General features: G+C 38.7%; 1 protein-coding gene across 2 annotated transcripts in view; it reads right to left on the bottom strand.

The window, feature by feature from the left end:
* Positions 1 to 12859, bottom strand: part of bach2b (BTB and CNC homology 1, basic leucine zipper transcription factor 2b) — a 114546-nt gene extending 101687 nt beyond the window's left edge. The window contains exon 1 of one of the 2 annotated variants that reach the window (XM_038289219.1): positions 12429 to 12859. The gene's annotated coding sequence lies outside the window, so the exon portion shown is untranslated. The remainder of the gene's footprint in view (positions 1 to 12428) is intronic. The other variant, XM_038289218.1, reaches the window with a different exon arrangement.
* Positions 12860 to 24621: the final 11762 nt, after the last annotated feature.

The following is a 24621-nucleotide window of genomic DNA, read 5'->3' as shown; positions in this document are numbered from 1 at the left end:
TTTTTTAAAATGATGATACAATATTTGCTGAACATAAAGCTCAGTTCTATTTACAAATCTATATTCGTTAATATTTTAGGCTGCCCATCTGATAAAATTAATTCAAGATAGAAACAGAAGATGAACAGAAAATGTTCCACCTGCTAACGAGATGGAAGCTGGTTTTAAATTAGCTTTATATTTAACAGGCTTATTTTAGACCAGCAGATCTATCATATAATGAAGCTGAACGTAGGTTCAGATTAAACAGTGATGATTAACATCTAGGGTAAAATCTCTACATGCTCAGCTGTGCTTAACTATAAACATTTCCAGTGCTGTAATCAGTTACATATAATTATGCTCTCGATTTGAAGGAAATCAGTCTGCAGGAGGAAGAAAGCACTGATGAGCGCGGCATTAGTGACAAACATCTTACTGTTTCATTGTTCGCTCTGCGATGTCAGTGAGCAGAACAAAAGAGTGCCATATAGAAGGATATGATCTCACACTTCAGAGGAAAAAACACGCTGCAGCTTTCCCCTGCCTGTGCACAAATGGAGAAAACCACGCTGAAACTATCACTTTTCAATCAGACGCCTTTATTTTAAGACACGTTACTGACCATTGGCTAATACCTATCTGCTGTCAGGTGCAGACTTAGCAGGACTGATAAGAGAGCCTCGGCTGAAGCGGCAGGAAGCTTCTAACTGACAAAAGCAGCACAAACAGCTTTAAAAGTTCCAGTTCGTTATAAAAAAAAAAAGAAAAAATAGAGCCAGGTGCCTTCAGATGCAAACCCAGATCTGTGCTAAAATAAAACTGGGCTGCCTTGGATTCCAGTTATTTATCTAAGATGGGTCTGTTATAAAGACAGTGTTAAAATTAACGCAGAAAATATGGGAGTAAAATAAATCAATACAGAGAGAAAAAAGACAAAAGATGTTGGAGACATTTGGAGCAATAATATCACAGCTAGAGCTGCAACGAACCATTATTCTGCAAATCGATTAATCTGTCAATTATTTTATCAATTAATGGATTAATAATAGCAAAAGGTTCCTCAAAGAAGATTTTTTATTAAATTAAACCAAGTGAAAATACAACTTTTCTAGATAGAGCGTAATGACAGCTGTTTTTATTTTATTTTTATCTGCAAAATGTTTATATAAATTTTTAAAATCTTGGTATAATTCCTGCTCATGGTGGGTCGCTCTGTCAGCTAAAGGCTTGTTTTACAGTCTCTATACTCCAGTTAACGATTAATCAATTACTGAATTAGTTAATGATTAGTTCAATAATCGGTTAATCTGATTGTTTCAGCCATAGTCACATCTATCCTGATCATGACTTCGCTCAGAACTGTTCTAGTCATTTTAAGAATAACCAAACAGCCTGCATCATTTTAACAGCTAATTTCATTTAAATGTTCTCTGCGATTTAATTAAAGCATTTTATTTTTTATTGTTTATGTAGAAGTGAATGAAGAATAAGTTTGAATGCTTTTAGGTTTCTATCAAATATGGGATATTTATTTAAAAAATGATAACAGATAATATAACAGCTTTATGAGATCTGGATGATCAGTTTGATATCGCATGATGTCACGATTTCCATTTCATTTTAATTCTGTTTAGCAGCTTTTTTCTTTCCATTTCACACAATTAGTGATATCAACTCACTCCCAAGAAAGATCTTCAAGAAACAGATGTTTAAATAAAAAAACATAATTCTTCTAACTATAAAAAAAGTTATAATCATAATGTTAGAGCACTTGTTCACTGCAGCCTCGCGCCTTTTGAATTTCAAAATAAAGGTGAATTTAAAAGTGCTCTATAAAGATCAAGGTTTTAAATTCTGCATCCAGACGTGAGTGATTATTAGTTAATTTTAGTTGAGTAACTTATATAAAAAAAAAATACTTATAGAAGTTAAATTTTTACCACATTAATATCATTTAAGAGAATCATTACTCTTGAATATAATGTCACGTTCCTCTAATCACTGCGAGTAACTTGATCTGCTGATATTGCAGCGGGAGCTGCTTTATCCTTAATAACACATTCATTTTGTACCAGCTGGTTTTAAACATTAATGTTAAAAAATTCGATTTGGGAACAACAAACTCTTTATCCCAAAATTCCTATTTATTAATCTGTATTTTTAATTTATACTTTAAAATATTAGAATTTGCCCACAGCTCTTTGTCTGATTGCATAAATTTAAACATTAAACCAGATAATTGAATTAAATGTTTAACAACAAATACTTAGAATATGAGCGGCTACATTTTAGAATTACTTGAGTAATTTGTTGGATTATTAATTTCTACTTTAACTTGAGTAAAAACAGTAAAGTAGTGCTGCTCTTCAGTAAAATCTATTTGCATTGGATCAATATTGCATTAATCAATTTATCGTTGTGAATTGATGAGTTGTTAAAAAACTTAATAATATTTAAAAACTTTAAAAAAAAAATTGTGTGTGTGTTTTATCTGATTTTGTGACGTAGGTTTTCTTCCTGTTAAAGGGAGTTTTTCCTCTCCACTGTCGCTACAAGCATGCTTAGTGTGAGGGATTGCTGAAGAGTCAATGAGTCGATGCAATCAACTGGTTTTCCTTAGACAGAAAATTTTGAATCCATCTGACTGGATGATCTGGTGAACTGGAAAGTGTCCTGAGATGAGATGATGTGAATTGGAGCTATAGAAATAAACTGGATTGAACTGAATGAGTTCAGATGTTTATTTAGTTTGGTTATTTCTTAATATCTGTACTATTTCATACCCCTATGAGGATCAGGATGTTTTCCTTGGAAATCTGATGATGACATTAACCTGTCTGTATCACAGGGACATGGGTGTGAGCCTGTTCTGAGCCCAGCCAACATGCTAATGAGTGGAAGATGCTAATTGCAGAGATAAAGCCAGCGTGTGTTATTAGGTTAGCGTGGTGCGATAGCGGCTCTTCTCTGGTCAGACTGATCTCTCGTCTCACATACAGCATGACTCAGCAGAACATCAACAACAACTGCAGAGGATTTAAAAGGAAAGCCTCCGCTGGGTTTTGGTCTTCCACATGACAACAAATAAGCAAAAGCTGGATATGTACGGCGGCTTGTTTTCACAGCTCTAATTTGACAGTGTATGGAAGGCCTATAGGCTACAGGATGATGGGGCCCTGGGGGCCAGCAGTGTGTTTACAGTGAATAACCTGAGCAATCCTAAGGAAGTTACATGAATATATGGGAAAAATGAGCCTTGCTCCTCCTGATGGTTGCTCTCTCACCAAACAAAAGAGGAATATTGTATGAGTTCTGCAGGAAAACCAGACATTATCCCACCTGCAGGTATTATTAGGTGCTTTTTTTAAGTCAAAGTGCTAGAGGGGTCTGAAAAGTGGCTAAATATAGCGACTAAAGCGCTAAGTTGGCAACACTGCTCTTTGCATGGTTTGTTTTCAAATGGTTTGCTGCTGTCTGTTTGGACCTTTCTGAACATGTGCAGCAAATGGACTGATCCAATATGGCGGACCCCAACGGCATGAACAGAGATCAAAGGCTGTTCTCATTCATCTTTTTAACTATATTTTTTACCTTACAAACACAAAGGTTTCAGTTTTTCTTTCTTTGATTTGTAAAATGGAAAGCAGTGTTATGACATGTTAAACTGAATCACCTCAAAACTTCAGTAACATTTCATTTACTGAGAAAGACAACCCACCAATGAGAGGATTCAAGGAAAACTAAATATAAATATATGTGAACAACAATTAAAGTTTCTCATTAAAAATTAACAGTCAATTATTTGTATTTAAAAATCTAGTTTAGTTATGGTTTGTTTTTAATTTAATAAAATGACTGAATTAAGAAATTAGAATTATGTCAAAAAGAATAAAATTATCAATTATTTCCTTTCTCTTGGAATTTATGCAACGATGAAAATATTTGTAAAAATTCAAGTAATGATAAGAAATACCTTTTTAAAATGTAATACTTCAATTATCATATACGTTTCTGCCCTAACAAAAATGTTGGTTTAAATAAATCCCTCTACTGTCTATTTTGACATGAATGTAAGCCTGAGAAACCTCCCAATCATAAGATCAGTAACTTTACAAGAACAGTTTAAGGTTCATTAAATAAAAGTTAGCTTTATCATAAATTCACTTTACTAGATCACCTTTTTCAGTTTTTATTTTTTCATATTTGTTCTAGATAATTAGTATTTTCATTTGACTGAAAATAAAAAACTTTATTTAAAAAAACATCATATTTCTCTGACTTTCATAATCATGGAAAGAAAAACGCTCTCTTGATTTATACGACTCTACAGATGCAAGATTATTTCTTTAACACGTCTGTTATGCCAGCTGATCTTCTAAAGCAGCTTTTGCTTTTAATATCCTGATTGTTTGTCATTTTAAAATGAATAAATAAGGAATATTTCCCCAAAGATCTGCACACAAATAAAACAATAAATGTCTGATAAATCTGGATAAAAATGATGGAAGAAAGTTCAATCTGAAAAACTCACACAGAGAGAAAAGATAATTAGAAGAATTTATTGATAAGAAAGTATAGTCTTTGGCGCTCAGACCTCGGCAGGAACATTCATGCTGAATTATGCTTTAACATGCATGAGTAGATGAATGTGAATAGGGATGTTCCCCCCGGGCCTGAAACTGGTGGTGGTTTAATCCGAGCTGGTTGACAAGGTGATCTGCTGGGCAGAATTGTGGGACTAGAAGACTGAGGGAGCTGACGCCGGGGCTTCACTCAGACTCGGGATATAGAGGTCCTGCTCGGTGATGCAGGTACCGTGAAGTGTCCATGATGAGCAAGCATGAAGCGACAGTGGAGAGGAAAAACTCCCCTTTGGGAAGAAACCTCTGGCAGAACCGGGCTCAACATGGTGGTCTTCTGCCGGACCAATGCGATGAGACGAGGGATGGTGACAACTGGAATTAATACTCTCTGATGAGGTTGAGGTGAAGTCGTGTCATGGAGGACGATTCAGCTGTGATGGCGGAGAAGGGGATGGAGGTGGGTGAATTGTCGTCTGGATCGAAATCCGACATTGCGATTGCAGGATAGCGGCTGTGGTGAGATTTGAGGGAGTTTATAAAGTGGAAGCAGGACGCTGATTGGGCTTCGTGGTGGAGTAGTTCAAAGCTGATTGGCTCGCTTCGGAGACGGATCGGCTTCTGATGATGTGAGGTAAGTCAGAGTTTCTTCAATTGAACTTTCGCTAGAGCTTCATTTTAGAGAACACCTGATATTTTTCCACCATATGGCTCATAATTTACAAGCAATTAATTATAATAATACTACATCGTTTTTATAGTTACCAAAACACAAAAATAGGCTATAAAATAGCCTTCAAAACATTGAATGGCTGAGGTACGCCCCATGAAATAAGAATTCATGCAAATCAAGAAAATCTTCTCCAGCTTTTAAAGGTCTGCTGTTTTTAAGCCTTTGGATGTTTCCTATATGGTGAAACATTCACTAACACTCAGCGTGTTTTCGCTGAACAAGACGTTCTAGAGGAGGTTATATAAAAACTGACAGGCTTCCTATTGGCTGATGCCTGATCCACAGCTGATCAAATAACTAAATAATTACTCTAACGCATTTTAAGGATTTATCTCGCTCATCAAATGACTACAATAGAAAAAAACCTAAAATATAAGAACTTCTTCCTTTGGACATCAGCATAGGGACAGTTTACCAGAAGGAACTGCGCTGCTAAATATCCAGTAAAATCAGGAAAACATCCAGCAAACATCCCTCGTGACTGAATGAATATCTTCACTCACTTTCACAAAAACCTTCTTTATAGTGTTTGAATTCCAGAGCTATGAGGATCAGATGTGCATCATTTAATTAGCTCACTTTGGACCTGAACTTGGTGAGGTAGACTGTAAGGGGTCATGTCCTCTGCTTGTGGCTGCGCGACAAGCTCAGGAGAATATACGCCAGGTCTGAGTCAACTATGAAGAATGTTTACGCACGCCGAATATCTCTGAGTGAAAACAGAGAGAGAGAAAAAACACACAAACAAAACAGAGCAGTCAGATGTCTGCCTGTGGTGTTTGCAGTTTGACGGCGTCTTGGCAAGTTTGCGAGCTGGGAACAGAAAGGCGGGCCGTGCAGCTGCAGAACGGAGAACCCGCTGAGTCTCAGCGCCCAACGAGGCAGGAGGAGAAGAAGAAGCAGCAGCAAGCAAGACGGAGACACAAGCATTGGCTCTAAAGCTGAGCGGCTCTGCTCCGGCCTCACACCGACTGGGGCCTCATCAAACATGCCTTCATGCTGACGTGGAGGAGCTATGGGAATTTGTTTTTTTTTTCTTTTTCCAGTCTGAGGAACTCAGTTGATTTGCATTCCAGTGAGATATGTGGTAGATTCTGCAGCTTTTTCTTAAAGGAAAACTGCAGTCAGCAAGGACTAACCAATGGATCATTATCTATACCTAAATATACCTAAATACACCTAATATGATTTAATTAATTAATCAGTAAAAAAAATGAAAACAATAATTTTCATTGCGATTACAGAGTCTGGCAGTGGCCATTTTTGCCCAAATATAGTAACACCTTACTCCTGACATCTTCCGGCAGTGACGTCACGGTGCGGTAAGCCTAGCGCCATTCTATTCAATTCAGTTTATTTCTATAGCTTCAATTCACATCATGTCATCTTAAGGCACTTTCCAGTTCACCAGATCATCCAGTCAGATTGATTCAAAGTTTTCTATCCAAGGAAAACCAGCTGATTGCATCGACTCATTGACTCTTCAGCAATCCCTCACACTAAGCATGCTTGTAGCGACAGTGGAGAGGAAAAACTCCCTTTTAACAGGAAGAAACCTCCAGCAGAACCAGGCTCAGGCTATAGTGAAACTGACAATGCCCACGTGCATGGCAGCTGGATATTAGAATACATCGGGTAAAAGTGAAAACTGATCCTCCACGGACGGGTTGGTCGTTGGATCGCCAACTTGAAGAGGAAGGATTTGCCATCGAACTTCTGGCCAGAGAAAAAACCCGTAATATGTAGCCAACATTTGGAAGAAGAATGTTTTCAAGATGACTTGGATAATAGCGCGTTGTGACAAACACCAGATACAGCACTGGGACTTGATCAACAGCCGATACCGCACCGTGACGTCACAAACCAGTAGGTGGCAGTAGTGTTCTTTGACAAACATGGATGCCTCCAGTAAAGCACATTCACATGAAAATTACTCTGAATTAAAAACACTGATCAGTTATTGAACAGTATGGAATCATTTCATATTTAAAGAACTTTCAGAAGTTTGTATTCTGAATATGAGCAGAAATAAAATAATAAAAACAAAAATAACACTAACAAAAAAAGAATCGGTGATGCATCTTCTGATCTGCAATCAGAGGAGATCAGTCCTCATAATCACATCCTATTCCAGCTGCAATTTCATGAATCATTAACCCAGAAGTGCTTGGTTACTTCTGAACACAAGGAGCTTCTTCACTCATTATCGTTTTAATTAGAAACATAAAGCATGAATCAGCGGCTCAGCAGACGCCTTAAAGGGGGGTTCTAACTCTGGATGTTAGAGCTCAGCATGGACACACTGACCCTGGGTCAGCAGGGTCACTCATAGGATGCCTGGTACCACGTGGGATTTCTGCTCCGGCCGCTGGCCCTCAGGGACCCGTTAAATCAGGGACCCCGAAAAAGAACTCACTCAAGACTCAGAAAGGTTCCCAAACCAGGCATAAGTTAGGAGATTATGTAATACTAGGAGACAGGTCTTAAATGGTTCTTCATTTCTTTTAACGGATGGATCGTCTGGCTTTTATCATTTCAGAGTAAAAACAGCAGAAACACTTCAGAGTGCCAAAACATTTCCACCTCTCTCCAACAGGGCTCTTGTTGGAGAGTCCAAATATAGAAGACAAAAAGTGTCTGGTGTTGCTTAGATAACAAAAAATATTCTTCAACATAAACCAACTGATGATTTGGCCATGCTGAATTATCCATCTAATTTTAAATTAAGAACAATTCATCCACTTTTGATCAAAAGAAAATATAACTACTGTAAAAATGATCTGTGACAGTTTGTCATTTGGAACGTTAACCCTTTATAGGGCACTCAATCCAATAGTGTTATTGGAATCCAGGAAAAGACCTTATTACCTTTGTAACATTAAAAAAAATATGGATATTTTGATGGCAGAAATTAATGTCAATGTAATAACAAGAAACGCCAACTTGATCGAATATATATAGAAAAATAACAAAAATGCTTCTATAAGAAATTCATGAAAAATACTCTGAGAGTAAAAGAAAAACATTTTTTTGGTCCAACATCACCTTAAGCATTAATGATGATACTGGCACTAACTCTAGCCATTCCATACAGTAGCAGCCATTCAAAAAGGCCCTTCCCAGTCAAATGCCAGCCGAATAGCAGCCCACCTCCCTGCAACTCCCAGCAGAATCCCCTCCACCTTCCAGTTACTGGGCTTCTCCTGGGCATTTACATTTATGTTACTCTGACTCCACCCTTTCACTGAATTACAGGGTCTGACCAGGAGACGATGCTTGTCTTTAGATCCTAATGTCCAAAAATCATGACAGAAAGAATATTTTAGCACAAAGATTGATGTTTCAAAAAGAATCTTAGTGGACCAGCCAAGGACCAACCAATGACCAACCAAGGACCAGCCAAAAACCAACCAAGGACCAGCCAAGGACCAGCCAAGGGCCAGCCAAGGACCAACCTAGGACCAGCCAAGAACCAACCAAGGACCAACCAAGGACCAGCCAAGAACCAACCAAGGACCAGCCAAGGACCAGCCAAGGACCAGCCAAGGGATCAGCCAAGGACCAACCTAGGACCAGCCAAGAACCAACCAAGGACCAACCAAGGACCAGCCAAGGGCCAGCCAAGGACCAACCTAGGACCAGCCAAGAACCAACCAAGGACCAGCCAAGAACCAACCATGGACCAGCCATGGACCAACCAAGGACCAACCAAGGACCAGCCAAGAACCAATCAAGGACCAGCCATGGACCAACCAAGGACCAGCCAGGAACCAACCAAGGACCAGCAATGGACCAACCAAGGACCAGCCAAGGGCCAGCCAAAGACCAACCTAGGACCAGCCAAGAACCAACCAAGGACCAGCCAAGAACCAACCATGGACCAACCATGGACCAACCAAGGACCAGCCAAGGGCCAGCCAAGGACCAACCAAGGACCAGCCAAGAACCAACCAAGGACCAGCCATGGACCAACCAAGGACCAGCCAAGAACCAACCATGGACCAACCATGGACCAACCAAGGACCAGCCAAGGGCCAGCCAAAGACCAACCTAGGACCAGCCAAGAACCAACCATGGACCAGCCATGGACCAACCAAGGACCAGCCAAGGGCCAGCCAAAGACCAACCAAGGACCAGCCAAGGGCCAGCCAAGGACCAACCAAGGACCAGCCAAGGGCCAGCCAAGGACCAACCAAGGACCAGCCAAGAACCAACCAAGGACCAGCCATGGACCAACCAAGGACCAGCCCAGAACCAACCAAGGACCAGCCAAGGGCCAGCCAAGGACCAAGCAAGGACCAGCCAAGGGCCAGCCAAGGACCAACCAAGGACCAGCCAAGAACCAACCAAGGACCAGCCAAGGACCAACCAAGGACCAGCCAAGAACCAACCAAGGACCAGCCATGGACCAACCAAGGACCAGCCAAGAACCAACCAAGGACCAGCCATGGACCAACCAAGGACCAGCCGAGGGCCAGCCAAAGACCAACCTAGGACCAGCCAAGAACCAACCATGGACCAGCCATGGACCAACCAAGGACCAGCCAAGGACCAGCCATGGACCAACCAAGGACCAGCCAAGAACCAACCAAGGACCAGCCATGGACCAACCAAGGACCAGCCAAGAACCAACCATGGACCAGCCATGGACCAACCATGGACCAACCAAGGACCAGCCAAGGGCCAGCCAAAGACCAACCTAGGACCAGCCAAGAACCAACCATGGACCAGCCATGGACCAACCAAGGACCAGCCAAGGGCCAGCCAAAGACCAACCTAGGACCAGCCAAGAACCAACCATGGACCAGCCATGGACCAACCATGGACCAACCAAGGACCAGCCAAGGGCCAGCCAAAGACCAACCTAGGACCAGCCAAGAACCAACCATGGACCAGCCATGGACCAACCAAGGACCAGCCAAGGGCCAGCCAAAGACCAACCTAGGACCAGCCAAGAACCAACCAAGGACCAGCCATGGACCAACCAAGGACCAGCCAAGGGCCAGCCAAAGACCAACCTAGGACCAGCCAAGGACCAACCAAGGACCAGCCAAGAACCAACCAAGGACTAGCCATGGACCAACCAAGGACCAGCCAAGAACCAACCATGGACCAGCCATGGACCAACCAAGGACCAGCCAAAGACCAGCCAGTGGGGAAATTGTGAACGGTTACTATTGTAAAAGCTTAAGAAAGATTTGAGATATGGTAAATGTATCTGCTTTGTTTAACTAGACTAGTTTGAATCAAGTTTTAACTTTTTATATGTTTTTTTGTTTGTGTTTGTTTCTCTCTCTTCATCAGGAGTTGCCAGCTGAAGCAGACTGCCGTCCATCCAGAGGCAGTCTGTAACTCCTCCCCAGTTTAAGGAGGAGTGCATGGAACTGAAGATTCAAGGAAATCAGCTGTTTTCCTCAGAGAGACTCTCAGCAAACACATATCTTGTGATGACCTAAATCAACACTGTGCTTTTAAAAAGAACAAAACCAGTTCACTTTTAATCCAATGATTTTGGACTAAAAAGTGAAAATCTTCTGCGTTTAGATTTTTCCCTTTGAGCATAAATAAAATTCAAACGAACTGAACAAAAAGTTTTCCAAAAATTATAAATGTGTAGATTAAGACTGATGATTTTAATCTAACACAAGATGTGACTCGTTTGGTTTGAATGTTTTTCCTGTATTTTTATTAAAAGCTGCCATCAGGCTTTGGGTGACATTTATCTGAGTCACTGTTCTGCAGCAGCCTGCAGGAGATGGGCAAAGAAGAAAGGAGATGTGGGGGCTATATTGTACAGAACAAAGGACTCTGTGCGTGGAACTGCGCATGAGTGCCGCCGCCACGCACGTGCTGTGAAGACAGCTCCGTGTCATCAAGCATTTCTACGTCATCCGCCTTTTAAAATGACTCTGATTACATCCTCATTAGCGCGGCCCACGCAGCGGTAGGTGGATGGTGGACCCTGACCGGGGAAGGTAAGGAGGATGAGGAGTTGGCATCATCCCCCCCCCTCATTACTTTGTGTTGCATCAGCATTAAAGCAGACAAAGGATGCTGAGGATGCCACCGCTGCTGCTGCATCACTGCATCCATGGCAGCATCACTCTGAATCAGTCACTGCAGAGGTCAACCCGATCAGGCAGCAGAGCAGCCATGATCCTTCCTCATCAAAAAATGAGTAAATTCCCACAATCACGCGTGTGCACGCGGGCCGTGCGCGCGCATATACATGCATCCTTTTTTTTTTTTTATTCCATAAGAAAGTGAACAAAGCCACCAGAGAAGACCCCCCCCTCCCCCTCCCACTGACACCATGATGAGGCTGAATGAAGGAACTGACTGCAGCATCCACACATGACAATGCAAGACGGGCGCGTGTTTTTCTGACAGTCACCGCTTGTCTAATAAGAGCCTCTGGTGGAATGTCTGTGATCCTCCGTGGGCGTGGGGACCTGCTCCACATCTGCTTTTAACAGCAGAGAAAGCGCTGCGGTGAAAATAAGGCTCCACTTCCCAGAGATCCTGCAGAGAAAGGAGCGGAGTGAGTCCAATCCAGGCTCGCGCTCCTTACGCAGCAAATACAGTCCTGCACGTGCGCGCGCGCGTGGGTCTATGACCACACAAGAAAGAGGAAGAGTGCATGACATGATCTGGGATTTTAAAAGCCAGTATTTACAAAATACTAGTAAATGAGTGTGATGGTGAACCTCCAGGTTTCCTCACTGAGGGGGGGTTTAATGACGCTGCAGGGTCTGTGATCAGCATCTGCTGTCCGGTGGAGCTGATCCTGGATCTGCGGCGCAGGGAGTCCTCCAGCAGCGGAGGAAAACGGGCTGCGCTCGCGGAGGATTGACTGAAAGCACAACAGGATGTGGTGCTGAGGAGTGTTTCACTCCTAAAGCCGCCTTCACACACCTACACATTACACCTACTTTTTCTACTTTTTTTTTCTTATTAATTGACTTTTTTTTGTCCACATAAGTAAAGAAAAGTGGCGCGTGCTTGGAGGCCACCGCTCTGACACTTATGCAAGTTTGCAACTCGCCGTTGGCAGCATCACCGATGAACGGGGAGGCTGAGATTAGGAGCAGGGAGGCACATGAACACAGCCAGGCGTGAATGGACGCGCTTACCTTTTACTTTCTATTCCTCTGCTGTTCCAGCCCTTCGGTCCGTTTCCATTGAACTTCTTTCACATGATGCCTCCTCGCTGCTGCTCGTTTCCTCAAAGCCTCTCGGCTGCAGAAGGCCACTTCTTCCCCAGTTGCCGCAACCAGCCTGTTTCTTTCTTCTCTGGAGCTTAAAGAAACCGCGTTAAAAAAAAAAAAAAAAACAAGCCCGTCTTTAATTCTACGGTCTGTTGTGGAGGTGCGCGCGCGCGCGTGTGTATCCGTGTGATCCTCCGCGGCGTGCCGCTCCGTCTCCGCTGTTTGTTACTCTCAACTGGAACGCCTCCTCTCAGTGGCTACATTGTTGACATTCGGCCGCTGACGTCACCCCACTCCCTCATTCACAACATCGTAGGCGCGCGGTCGCTTTAGCGTTGCTGTGGGCGGGAGGCGCGCGCGCACTCCGGGAACGGCCGCAGTGGAGCTTCGAGAATCGCCCTGCTGGCCGCTGCCTTAAATCCCACCCCCCACTGACCCCTCCTCCTCCTCCTCCAGCGGGACCGTGACAGTAAATGATGACACAATACATTTCTCTGTTTACATGCTGCCAGCAGGAGGAAAACTATCAGCAGTAGTAGTACTATAGTAGTACTGTAGTACTACTGTTTCATATTACAGTAGTTACAATTTAAAAGAAAAACTAAAATCATTACAACTCCTCCTGATTTATAAATGTAAATGTAATTTTAATTTATAGCTACATAAGGACCAGAAAATACTGTTATTGATTGTGTTTATTTTTTTAACAGTGTCCTGTATGGAAGAGGATTAGGGCCACTGGAAAAAGAATTAACAAATTTTTAAATATTATTTCAGTTTAAAAAGTCAGAATTCAGAGTTTAATCTCATAATTGTGGATCTTAATGTAGATGGGAACCATGAAAGAAGAGATGTGAAGCGCTTAGCTTCACTGACCGATGTGAGCTGTTTGGGAGGAACAGGAACACTTTGGTGGAAAATGACGGAATTAGGTGAATTTACATGTCCTAGGGGTCCCCGGTGATGCTATTTGATTTATGGAAGAGCAGAAGGTGATTAAAACAAGACAGCTAGTCTCTAAAGCAGACATTACTACGGCTTGATGATAACATGTTTGTTGCTGTCAGAATTCAGTCAGAATTATAAGATTAAAGCCAGAATTCTGACTTTCATTCCTTAATAAACTCGGAAAAAATCAAAAATGATTAAATGATTAAAATGATTAAAATTATTTAACTTTTGTTTACTTTTTCTGTGGCCGTAATCCTGTCTAGCAATAAGAATAACTGTCTTGATGCCAAAAAGAGCCCAGCAGATTTTGCTTTCACAAGTGGAGCAGTAGGGTTATCACCATAGTGTTCCGCTTGACTTATGCATATAAATTGCTTTATTATAATTATGCAGGGAGTATTACAGATTATATGCACACTGCAATGTAGGTAGGACAGGAAGAAGGAGAAAATATGAAATAAATAAATAAAAGGGAGATAATAATAAAAAGTCTTCAGTCTGCTTCATCACCTGATGTAAAAAGAACAGAAAACCAACAGATATAGGTGTAAGTGATACAATAAAGTAACACCTTGATACTATCGCTGAAGTATAAGTAGTATTTGTTATAGGCTCAAAACCTTGGACCCAATATTGAAAGCAGACAGAGCTGGATGAGTTCAAAACTAGTCTTTATTGATTGACTCAGCGTGCGGCTGCTCGTCAGCTGGAGCGGATAAACTGGATCCTCTGTAGGAACAGAAACTCAGGTCAGTGACTAATAATAACGGCTGATAACGATTAAGAGAAAATATTCACTGACCTGTTTCAGAGGAGCTGACGCCAGCCGACGCAGAGGGGCAACGGAGTCCTGAAGGGAAAGCAGAACCAAGTTCACAGACCAGAAGATCAGAGAGCCGATGAGGTGTAGAGGGGGAATCCAAGCCGAGGTCAGAAGAACAGTCCAGCAACGGTAAACCATTAGAATCCAGGAATCAGTCCAGAACAGAGCAGATTAAAGAGCAGACAGAGGAAAGCAAACTCAGGATCCACAGGGTTGAAACAGGTCAGAACAACAAGAGTAACTCACAGGGAACAGCTTGGATAATCTGGCACTGGCAGCTGGAAACACGCAGCATATATAGGAGCTGGAAACAGGTGGATCAGATACGCAGTAATGAGAAACCAGGCAGAGTTAACAGGTGAACGGAACGAGCATCAAGCCAGCCACCAGTGCCAGGATCATGACAGTGTTATTCAATCTGACATGTATGCTGTGGTAGCTGAAGATTTCTGTATGGAAAGGAATCTCTAAGTACCTGGAGAACTAGGAGCAGAAAATATTGTTAATTACAGTATTTGCTCCAGTCTTTCAGACCTCCTCCACATTCCCAGAACCAGACTGAGGACAGTGAGAGATAGGGCATTTAGTGCTGCTGCTGCCCATCATCTGTGGAATGCCCTCCCTGACAACCTGAGGGCTCCGTAATCCACCCAGTGTCTTAAAAAAGGCCTTAAAACATTTCTTTGGTTCCCTTTAGATGTTTTTCTCTCTTCAAAAAATAGTTTTTTTATTCTTTTCTCTTTTTTACCTGTAGTACTTTGAGATCTTTTGATGGAAAGTGCAATATAAATTAAATGTATTTTTATTATTATTAATAATAATATTTCTATTTCCTCAATCAGGAAAAAGCAATAATGCAATGTAGCAGCATTTTATATATGATTTGAAGGTGTGAGATAATTTCACAGGAACAAAAGCAGGATTGTTTTATTTTATAATTGTTTTTGGTTCAATGTCAACACAAATCTGGTTTATTCAAACACATTTTTACAGTGCAAACAAGGATCTAATTTATTCGATGCCAAAGTGCTCTCTATAGTTGTTACTGTTTTTTTATTTTTTCTAGAGAAGTTGTAGACGTTAATAGTCAGGCAGGATCTGCTGCAGCGGTCTGACTAACAGCCTGATAAAATTCTTCATAATGAAGAATTCATGTAAATTGATTCGGAAGCAGCCAGCTTTGTTTTTCTGTGTCTGATCATTTTTCTGTCATGATCAGCTATAATCAGCAGGTGAGGGTAGAATTGTTGCTCCATTATTTAGAAGCTAGTGGGGCTGCCTGCTGACGGATATATTCTGGATTTATTGAGAGCCACAGAAGAAAGCAGCCCTGTATGTGTGTGTTTGTACATTTATATCTAACTTATTCTGAGCCTTCAGCCCCAAACTGCAGGAGCACAGGTTTATCTCAGATATTCTCTACATGTTAGCTGATTTTTAATATTATTATTATGATTATTTCCACTCAGCCATGAATGACATTTCAGCACCACAACAACGATTTAAAAACGAGTAAAACTTTCTTAAAATAAGTGTATTTATGCTTAATTCAATTCATAAAAAAAATAGAATTTTAGTAGGTAAATAAGATGTTTCAACTGTGCGGTATGTTTACCCTTAAAATAAGATAATTAGATAATATGCCCTTGAAATAAGAGACAACAGGTGTTATTTTTGTTATTTTAAATGTATATTATTTAAACTTACTCTGTTGTAAAGTGTCTCACTTAATAATAATAATACATTTTATTTGTAAAGCACTTTACATTTAAAAGAAATCTCAAAGTGCTACACACTGGAAAAAATTGTAATCTAGATAAGTCATTTTTTCTTAACATAATTGCATTTGTTTGTCAATTTAAGAGGTAAAAAAAAGACATTTTGCGAATGGAACAATACAATTTAGATTTAAACACAATTGCTTTGTATTATTTCAAGTGCATATTATCTAATTATCTTATTTTAAAACTAAAAATACTAATTCTATTGGCAAATTTTCTCATTTACCTACTCAGATTCAGGGTAAATACACTTAATTTAGGACATTTTTACTTATTTCTAGATTGTTTTTTCAGTGCAGGTAAAATCAATTAAAAAAGGTAAAAGAAAAAAAAACTAAACATCTTTGTAAAGTAAATATGAATAAATTGGTGGAATAATTATAAAAGGTTAACAGTTTTAAGTTCTGCTAAAAAGAAAGGTTTTTATTTGTTTTTTAAAAGGAAAATGCATTTATTTTAAGAAAAAAAATGACTTACTTTGATTACATTTTTTCTGTGGGGGAAATCAGAAAAATTCTATTTTATGAATTTTATGTTTTTAAAAATAATTTTTTTGGCAGTTTTGATTATTTTTACAAGCCTAATCCTGTTGATGCAGAGCCCCAAACCGAGCAGTGCATTCAAAACGTTCCAGCAGTGATACATCCTGACCTGGAAGCTGGTATCAGTACCATCAGTCTCTTCAGCTGAATGCATTCTTCACTGATTATATTGTTTTACATAAATCTGTCATAAGATCCTCCCATCGCTGATCTCCAGAGACATTTGACTCTCTCCCTCTGCCCTGTAGATCGGGTGGCAAACACATTAAAGGCAGAGAACTGGAGGATGATGATGTTCAGCATAGAGGGTATTTATTCATAATGTTTTGGTCCAGGTGGGAGTGGGTGGCGTGTAGGGAAGAGCTAATGACATCATCCGTGGATCTGGTGATCTATTCAGCCTGCCGGTATCTGTTGGTGAGCAGCTTCTGCGAGGCTGTAATAAAGAACTTATTTGGCTTTTTTTATTTAATTGTTTTATTTCAAAATACATGGTGAAGTAGACATTTCTAAAACACTATCTTACTTCTGGAATATAAGGAAATGATTTGGAATCTGTACTTTTGTTGATTTTATGAAGTTTCTTTATTGTGATGTTGTGCTTTGATCTTGTTAGAGGAACCCTGAGAATGTTGCTCATTTGTTCATTAAACTTTATCTGTAAATACAAAAACACTAACAATGTGATCACCAAATGTGATACGACCTCATACTATTTAAGATGTTTCTATTTTAATTTCTGCTTTTTGTTCCTTTTTATACAATAAAATAGAACAGAATAGAATAGAATATAATAAGAGCAAAATAAAATACAATAGAATAAAATAAGATAGAATAGAATAAGATCAAATAGAATAGAACAGAATAAAATAGAATAGAATAAAATAAAATACGATAAAAAAAGAATAGAAAAGAAATGAATAAAATAGAACAAAATAAAATATAATATAATAGAATAAGATAAAATAGAAGAGACTAAAATAGAATAGAATAAAACAAGAATATATTAGAATAAAGTAAACAAAAAAATTATAGAATACAATAAGATAGAATAGAATGGGAAAAACACAATAAAATTAAGATAGAATAGAATAAGATAAAAAAGAAGAGACTAAAATAGAATAGAATAAAACAAAATTATATTAGAATAAAGTAAACTAAAAAATAATAGAATACAATAAGACAGAATAGAATAAAACACAACTAAAATAGAAAAGAATAGAATAGAATAAAATAGAATATTGTTGTTTACTAACTTAAGTGCAAAAAAGGCAGAAAGATTTAAACAAATTTGCACAACTGTACAGTGAGATGTTTTTAAAAAAATGAACAGAAATGTATCAAAATGATGAGCTTAAATGAAATCAAATTAATTTGATTATAAAGCCAAACAAACCTGCATATCTATCTGTGTTTAAGAAAAAGAACAACCAACCTTTTACAGAAAGATAAGGAACAATAGAAAATATTAGCATGGATAATTTCTGAGCAAATAAAAATCTGCTAATAATATGAAATATTGGATAATTGAAAGAAACATTTGAACCCTTCTCTAAAATATTTCTTTATGATCCAGGATTGATCTTTTTATCATTTATCCATTAAACAATCCCTCAGTAACCTTCTATTGAGCATCTTCTCAGCTAATGTGAGATATTTCCTTAACCTCCCTGTGCTAATATCTGCAGCATGTGGAGCAGCTGAGCAAGTTATTCCTAAACATGACTGCTTTGCTGGAAGCGGAGAAAGTTCTGCATGTAACGCAAACATAAACATGTTGTTATTGCAGGTAGAGTAGAGAGCATGAGTTTCCTTAATCCTATAATCTGCAGCCATTTGTCTAAAATCTCCTCCTGGTAGATTGGTATTTGACATGGAATTACCTGAACTACTCAGTGTAAATATTTATTTTCTTTAATCAGGGATGAAACATAATTCAGCTAAACAATGAGAAACATTCTGCTGGTGAGATATATTAACACAGACACAAAACTTGATTTTATCTTTGGTATTTGATAGCAAAATGTTATTGTTGGATCCTATTTAACAGAAATAAATGAAGAAGAGGAAGAAAAGAGATGCGAGCAGAGATGTTTATCCTGGGGACTGTGACACAGTCATGTTTCAGTTCAGGTTTTCAGTTTTCTGATGTCAAAACAAGCCACGTCAAAAAAGAGAAATGCAAGTATCTACGCGTTTCATAATCTGGAGTATGCAGCTCCTTCAAACACCAATCACTGACAGAGGCATGTTTTTGTTGAATAGAGCTCACATGTTATTCGAACAAAAAAAAACCACTCACTAGAGATGTTTTCATTTCCAATGTAGGAAACTGCCCTCAGGGGGGGTGCAAGTAATTATGAATTATCATCGCGCAGCAGACAGCTTGCTCGTCTTAGCAATACTCACTTTTCTCTGGACATTCCATGACTGGCGCTAAGAGAGCAGCTCCGTGTGCTGCATAACGTGTTCAACTGGCAATTTGACACGGTGCCTCTGCTGACATCAAAACAATTCTGCTAACAGGCTTTTTACTATAAGCATGAAGAAGACATCAAAGTGCAGAGGAAGTGACAGAGTCATACTGCACTTTCAATCGTATGCAAGGTTAGTGAAACTGACACCTCACAGGAAATGCAATGAAAATATTCTTTAGCTTCACTTTAATTTAGCTTGTTAACAGGAGTCGGAACAGGATAAGACTCATTCAATGTTAGATGGAGACTTTCGATGGAGACAGTAGACAGGGCGGGATTTACAATTAGGCAATATTAGGGAGTTGCCTAAGGCCCCAAGTTCCTGGGGGCCCCATAGAACTCTTTTTACATGTATGATTAATACAACCAAATTAGAAAAAATCTAAATCTAGAGAAGTCATTTTTTCTTAAAATAAGTGCATTTGTTCTTGGATTGAGGAGGTAAAAGAGAGACTTCTCCAATGGAACAAGAAATTTTACATTTAAATAAGAAAACACAATTGCATTGTCTTATTTCAAGTACATATGATCTAATTATTGTATTTTGAGAGTAAAAATACTCATTCCATTGGAAAAATATCTCAGATTAATGGTAGATACATTTAAATTTAACTTATTTCTAGATAGTTTTTCCAGTGTGGATGGATGAACCAGTACTTGATAACGGTTCCATAAAATCCTGGAGAGTTAGGGAACCGTAAGACTGTTTACAAAAGGAAAGCTATCTCATTTACACTTGATTTAAGACATTTTGCTTATTTCTAGATTGTTTTTCAGTGTATTCCTCATTTGTGCACATTATTATGTTTGTGATAAAAATCCTTTTGCTAAAATGCCATAAGAACATTTATAATATTAACTGTGTCTCAGCCCCCCCTTCAGTGTCCACCATATTGGATCAGTCCATTTGCTGGCATGTTCAGAAAGGTCCAAACAGACAGCAGCAAACCATTTGAAAACAAACCATGCAAAGAGCAGTGTTGCCAAATTAGCGCTTTAGTCGCTATATTTAGCCACTTTTCAGACCCCTCTAGAACTTTGATTTCTAAAAAGCTCCTAGCGCCAAATCTAGAGACTTTTTTCTGCTACTGGAGACTTTGGAGACAACATCTAAAAGCAGCGAACTCTGCTCTCCAGAGCGAGTAGATTGGTAACCCCGCCTCCTGCTCTCCTCTATCTTGTCTGCTGTCATGATTCATGCAGCTATTATTTCATCCAAATGGAAAATGGAGAACAGAGAAGCAGATCATGGCTTGTCTACAGTGAAAAGAAGGACTGGGTTATTTACTTTGGCCTTTTTGGAAACACAGGAAGGAGCAATCAGCTAAGTGAGCTTAGTGCTTGGAAAAAATCTTTCATTCCTTTAGAGACAGCATGAAAAGTCAGCTGAGTACAAAACATAGAGAGGAAAACAAGAAGAAAAGGGACAAGAAGAGAGGGACACAACCTAGAACAGATAATGGATGTCTACTCTATTAACATTTCTCTATTTGGATAATAGGTCTAGTTTATGTGTTAGCTTCTCAATACAGAGGGCCCCCTGCCTGTCTTTGGCTAGGGCCCCAAATTTCCTAAATCTGCCCCTGCTCGTAGAACAACAAGCATGTCTGTTCTATCCAAAGCAGATCGACTTCACTGCAGATCTAACAGCAGTCAGTGAGGTTGTGCAGGAATTTACATGTATTGTTAAATTTTAAGGTTGGGTTGATCACAAAATAAACAAAAACATTTAAATGGTTGATTGTATAGAAATATACTCTTCTGCTATAATGTCTGTCAAGTGATGTGTTTTTCAATGAAGCCTTGACAGCGGGTATGAATGACTGGCACAGATCATCCAGTGATAAACCTCCAAGGTGTGAAAAGATAAAGTCTAGAAACGATCAGCAGCAACTTCAGCTTCCACAGACAGTAACAGAATTTGTTGAATATTTCATGTCAATATTTAAATCTGTACAGTTAGATCTTTAGATAAATAATGTTAGATTACATCTGTTTCGTTGCAATAACTTAGACACATATGTTAAGAGTTGTGACAATGATTATTTTGTCATTTAATTTGTTATTCAAAATTTTATAAAATGTATTATTTTTTTTCCTAATTCAATGGGTAGAATAATAAAAACCCTAAAGCTTTCCATATTGAGCCCAGGAAAGGAAACACAACTAGATGCACAGAGATAAAGTCACACCTTCAGAGCTTCTATCAACTAAAGACTGATTCAACTCTTCCCCCTGTTAGCAGCTGTTGCTACTTTTTCATTTTTCTCTGTAAATCTGTCATTTATATGCAATTCAGCAACTACTTAAATATCAGCATTTGTGATAGAAATTTACAAATGAGCTATCTCTATAGTTATGCTGCTATAGGCTTAGACTGCTGGAGGACATAGGGACCCCTTTTTCATCATTCTGCTTCATTCTCTCTCTATTCTCCCACTCTGCAGAATCTGTTAGTTCAATCTCTAACGTTCTGCTCTCTCTGCTTTTTCTCATAGTAGCTTCATCTGGTCAGTTCCTGTTTGGCTGTGACTCCATCCTGGAGAGAAATATCAGCTGTGCTGCTGCCATCAACACCTTTGATTATAGATGTTGGAGCTTGGCCTGTTTTCCAGTGTAGTCCTGTTTCTCTGACTGTGACTAACTGGATGTGCTCTCTTCGTCCTCTGACATGGGAGCTGGCTTGGAGCTCGTCTGCCTGGCTGTGTGTTTCCTGGACGGGGCCGCCTGTGGAGCTGGTTGACAGTTGCCTTTTGTATCTATGCTTCTGTTTCTATCTCTGCTTCTGTCTCCTTGAACCCCAGTCGGCCTCAGCAGATGGCCGCTCACGCTCAGCCTGGTTCCGCTGGAGGTTTCTTCCTGTTCAAAGGGAGTTTTTCCTCCCCACCGTCGCTACAAGCATGCTTAGTGTGAGGGATTGCTGAAGAGTCAACGAGTCGATGCAATCAGCTGGTTTTCCTTAGATAGAAGAACTTTGACCAACCTGTCTGTTTTACCCAAAATAGATGAATTTAACTGAATCAAATTTTTCTAATTGCAGCTTTTCTCTCTGTGAGTCTCTTCAAGTTGATATTCTGTTGTGCTGAAACTGGTAACAGCTGTGGCATATGCTATATATATTTATTTTATTTTTTTCTTTATTCATCAGCCCTATCAAATGTTGTTTTTAGGACCCTGGAGACCTGTAAGCATTTCTCATAGTTAATGGCCACCATAATTGGTAGCATTAAGGATGAAACAGATGGATCCAAAATGGTTCATGACAATGCAATATTCTGCAAAAAAAAGGAAGGAAAATTTAAAAAATGACACCAAAAAAAGAAAAAAACATACACTGGAAAAAAAAAAAATCTAAATCTAGGTAAGTCATTTTTTCTAACAATAGGTGCATTTGTTCTTCATTCCTTCCACTTGAGCTATCCCCAGAGTGCTGATGTGAAGCTTTGGAAATCTTGCGGAGGAGGGCCGTCTAAAGTCTGCATGTTTTTCATCAATGCTGCTGCTTTTCTTCCCGTACCCTATGGAAATAAATGAGCAATAGTTAGTGTGTATTATTGTACACTGGAAAAAATTCAAAATCTAGATAAGTCATTTCTTCTTAAAATAAGTGCATTTGTTCTTGGATTGAGGAGGTAAAAGAGACATTTTGCCAATTGAACAAGACAGTTTACACTTAAAATAAGAAAACACAATTGCATTGTTTTATTTCAAGTACACCTTATCTACTCATTCCATTGGCCGATCATCTTATTTACCTTCTCAAATTAAGGGTAAATACACTTAATTTAAGAAATTTGCACTTATTTCTAGAAAATTCAAGAAAAAAAGCCCTTATTTTAAAGAAAAAAAGGACTTATTTAGATTCAAATTTTTTGTAGTATAAATGAATCAAAACAAACCGAGTTCAATGTGGCGCTGTATCTTACACATACTGTATATTTAAGTCTCTATAGCCTAGACTCTTTACTATGATGTAACTGCAATATTTAAAAAGAACTCCTACAATGTTAACAATTCTATTCTACACATATTTAAAACATAACTTTTCCTAACACAACTGTTTAATTTGGAATAACCAGGATATTGGTTGCAGAAACAAATCTTTATTTTCTAAGAATTGGAGGACTATGATGCTTTAGTTAGAAACAATTATTTACCAAGGAAGGACAAATGTTTTGATATACTAAATTTATTTCTGAATATAATATCTTTATACCCTTTAAAGAAATGACCTTTGTCTTTATTGGCATCCCAGGTAGTTTAGATCAGCTGATATTTCCTGCTGATTAGTCCCATGTGCATCAGCCTCTGATTCCAGAGTTATACACAGGAAATACTGACCCCCTTCTTAGTATTCAAACCAATAAATAACACATATTTGAGAAGTAATTTAGATTATTGCTACAGGTAAACCTGCTAAAATATCTGGAACAATCTTTATTCTAATATACACTGAGAAAATGTGGGTATTATCAAGAAAATCATTTTTCTCAAATAAAGTCATTCTTTAAAAAAAGGTAACCATAAATGTTAGATATCCTGCTTATTCACAACTAGCTACATTTTCAATTTTCAATTAATTATGTTTCTTTTCCCATATTCAATCTGAAACATTATCCCACCACAGTGCAAAACGAGTAAAAAAATTCATTCCATTGGCAAACTATCTCCTTTACCTTCTCAAATTAAGGGTAAATACACTTAATTTAAGACATTTTTGCACATTTGTAGATTGTTTTTGCAGTGTGTCTTTTTATGAAAACTTGTCATTACAATATGTTGGCTTCAGTAACCCAAAATATTTATCACAATTATAAGCAGCCTTAATGGACTTAGTGTTCAGTTCCCTTTATTAACTTTGAACTGGTTCCACTGGAGAGGAGCCTAATAAAAATATAAGAGAACTACCAGTTTACCTACACTGCAAAAAATGGAAATTTGTATGAGTTATTTTTGCTTAAATTGAGTGAATTTAGTCTTGAATTGAGGAGATAAGTGAGACACCTTGCCAATGGAACAAGACAATTTATATTTTAAATAAGAAAAAAACAATTGCTTTGTCTTATTTCAAGTGAATATTATCTAATTGTCTTATTTTAGGAGTAGAAATACTCATTCCATTGGCAAATCGTCTTATTTACCTACAAAAATTAAGGGTAAATGCACTTATTTTAAGAAATGTTGTGCTTATTTCTAGATGGTTTTTGCAGTGTACAGTGAGAGAACAAAACACCTACAGAAGTAGAGCTGATTATTAAGAATTTATAAATCCTGTTCCTAGAAAGACATGATGATCTAGACATATGCAAACTTTTACATTACCATAAAATAATAAAGATCAGGTCAAAAGGAAATGCTTCTTATTCTGTTTTACAATTTATTTCATGATATGACATGATAGGTTGTAAACGTATTCCCAGTCTAGTAACTGTGCACCTTCACAGATGTTAGAGAGAAAAATGATATGAATATCCAAAGGAGGAGCTAAGTGCCGAATGAAAAGCGAAGAGCTGAAGGATTGCGCTGGAGATTTCTTTTTTGCAC

The sequence above is a fragment of the Cyprinodon tularosa genome, unplaced genomic scaffold, assembly GCF_016077235.1.
Source record: "Cyprinodon tularosa strain WSP-4 unplaced genomic scaffold, ASM1607723v1 ctg266, whole genome shotgun sequence".
Taxonomy (NCBI): domain Eukaryota; kingdom Metazoa; phylum Chordata; class Actinopteri; order Cyprinodontiformes; family Cyprinodontidae; genus Cyprinodon; species Cyprinodon tularosa.
This window is presented reverse-complemented; position numbering and strand designations above follow the sequence as displayed.